The sequence below is a fragment of the Neovison vison genome, chromosome 8 (assembly GCF_020171115.1).
Source record: "Neovison vison isolate M4711 chromosome 8, ASM_NN_V1, whole genome shotgun sequence".
Lineage (NCBI taxonomy): Eukaryota > Metazoa > Chordata > Mammalia > Carnivora > Mustelidae > Neogale > Neogale vison.
The window spans coordinates 92,715,068-92,718,156 of NC_058098.1; positions in this window are offsets into that span (position 1 = coordinate 92,715,068).

Consider the following 3,089-nt stretch of genomic DNA (forward strand, 5'->3'; position numbering starts at 1 on the left):
CTATAACCTATAATCACTTGATTAAAACTGCAGTCAGTTGTCTTTGTGAGCCACTGTGCCAGCCAGTTGTGTGCCTCAGGCATACCAAACTGTGCTACAGAAAATCAAACTATTGTATTCCCTATTTTTTTTTTTTAATTTACTCTTCTTCTACCAGAAGTTTTAGATCTGAAAGCTGATTTTCTTCTCCCGTCCTCCTTCCTCCTCTCCCGTCCTTTCTTATATCCATCTGCATCTTTGGGGTACTTACTGAGGGTCAGATTTTTCTGCCAGGCTCAGGGCTTCTGCCATTCAAAGACTTCCAGATGGGAAGGAGGCAGCTGGACAGAGGCAGTGGGAAAGAGAGGGGCCTGTGAGAAAAGTCATTGTAAAAACTTGGCCAGCCATTAGACACACCCTCAGCATCATGCATCCTCACCCCTGGCACTGAGGAGCAGAAATCAGTCACCATAGCAGCAACCGAACCAAAGCCTCTGCTTTGGAGTCTGGCCAGCAGAGCTCCTGGGTCTTCAGACAAAGCGAGGAAGCTCAGGGTAAGACCTAGCCTGTGTAGCATAAAACCCAGGGGCACTGGCTCCTCAGAGCATCCAGGGCTGTTTTGAGAACCCCAGAACTTACTCAGTCATCTCAAACAGTCTAGCTCTTTCCTTTAGGGTTAGTACAGAGTCTCCCATGCACGGCATACAGGGAGCAGGTGCAAGCTCGCACACATGCGGGGACACACACACACACACACACACACACACACACACGTATGCATGCAGTGGGATAAAGCTCCCATCCCTCCCCTAGTCTACATACCCCCAAGTTTCCTTCCCACCCTCTCATTCCTATCATTGAGAAGCTGGGCACGTTCAAGTGGATGAACTCTGGGGCATCTGGGTGGCTCAGTGGGTTAGATGACTGCCTTGGGCTCAGGTCATGATCCCAGGGTCCTGGGACGGAGTCCTGCATCGGGCTCCCTGCTCAGCGGGAAGCCTGCTTCCTCCTCTCTCTCTGCCTGCCGCTCTCCCTGCTTGTGTTCTCTCTCTGGCAAATAAGTAAATATGTATTTACTATGTAAATGGGTTCTATGTATTGGGTTGATTACCAACATTTATTAAGCACCCACTATGTGCTTAATTTTACACTGGGTCCCTTTGGAGACAGAAGGAAAAAATACAAAAATCCTCCTCTCCTTGGCCCCATGAGAAGATTTTATTATGGCTTTATAAGACGTCAGTCTAACCTTCAGAAACTGAGGGAAAGACAGGCCATCCAATTGTGTGGTTCAGGTTCTTGGACTGGGAACTCCAAATGGGAAGCGGTCTTGGGGGTTTCCTGGCGGAGGTTTGAGGGGATCTGTGACATGAGTCCTGGACAAGTTGCGGGTAAACACTCTTCCAAGGGTGGGAGGAGGAGAATGGTGTCCCAGGTGGAGGATAGAATGTAGGCGAAGGCCTGAGGCAGGAATGAGCCCAGCCTTACCCGGGTTGGAAAGGAGCCAGCCCTGGGTGGAGGGCAGGTGCGCAAGCCAGAGAAGAATGTGAGGAAAAGGCTGGTGTGGGAACAGCCGACGGCAGGGGCCTGCGTCACACATTTGGAGGACACTCTGCCTGGAATTTTTCCGGAGAGGTAGAGAATTTGGGTCTGCATGTATTTTTAGCCTCGTCTTTTCCGCCCTCTTCTAAGCAACGATCCTGAGAGCTTTCAGCCTGAGGTCATCTGTTTTCCTAGTCCCTGTTCCAGGGAAGCAGATGCCAGCACCACCACCTCACAAGGAGGCTGCTGCCGCCCCGGCGCTGACCCCAGGAGAGCGACGTGTCCACTGGACCACAGGAGCAGCCTGTGGGAGGCCGCCCCCATGGCAGGCTCAGCAGCCACGGGCTCTGCCAGGATGGCACCCCTCTGTTCTGGCATGACCCTCTGTGGTGCTGAGAAACACTCCAAGGCCTATACCCACTTCCCTTCGGGGCTGACGGCGGGGAGGCTGTGGAGGGACCTGGGGTATCAGATCTCGCTTTCGCTACTCTGCTGGTTATAGGGGACTCTGCCTTTCTTAGCTCCCTGCCTGCCTGCTCGCTCCCTCTCTGTCGCTGGCTCAGCAACTCCCTTCCCTGCCCCCACTATGGCTACTTCCCAAGGGCTCCATGGAAGCATCTGCAGCACACCCCCCAGTCACCCTTGGAGGAAAGCTCATTTGCTTCTTTGCCTTCTAGACCCACATTTTCAAGTCCCTGGTAAACATGACTACGGGGGGTGGGGGGGGGGAGAAAACAAAAACAAAAACGAAAAACAGGACCCAAACCAACTCATAATCTTCCCTCTGGAGCGTTAACTCCTTTCAGCCATCTTGTTCCTGTCAGAGGTAACAATCTCTAATCTCCATACTGGAAGCCCCTTAGGCAGGCTCCTTGCCTCCTCTTTAATGCCTCTATCCAGTAAAAGGACAAGACAGATTCATTCTTTCTCGATCTGTCTTTTGCATTGATGCTATACCCACCTCTTCGATCTTGGCTCTCATCCATGCTTGCTTGGATGAGCCCAACGGCCTCAGATGGTCTCTTCCCTGCCAGCCGTGCTTACCCCACTGCTCTACATGGCCACTTCCTGCCCAATGGATGGTCTTCTGGGTCACCTCTATTCTCGTCTCATCAAATCTCAGGTCCTCTCCTTGGCTTCCCAGTCCCCACCTGAATTCTCCCCTCCTCCACGCCACTCGCTGGGGACTTCTCCCCAGGCCAGGAACGTATCAAGCTCATCCCATCTCAAGGTCTTTGTCCTGGGCTTCTCCACCTTCCTCCCATCTCTCCACTCCATTTCAAGTTCCTAGCAAAGATTCAGTCCTGTAGAAGGGAACTTTATTTCCTGGCTCAAAGCACACAAACCCATTCCAGCCTGGAAATGTCCTCAGAGAAAGTTTGCAAGTCAGAGAGGAAAACCCATCTCATTGTTAAAATGGTTTCTCTATTTCTGTTTCTATCCCAGTGGTACGAGTCATTCAGGTTTATGAGTTTGGGTCTTCTGCAAAGCTTGCAAGACATGAGTAGACATGAAAGAGATTTCTTGGGAGAAATGCCTGTGAATGATAAAGGAAAGGGAGCTCGAGA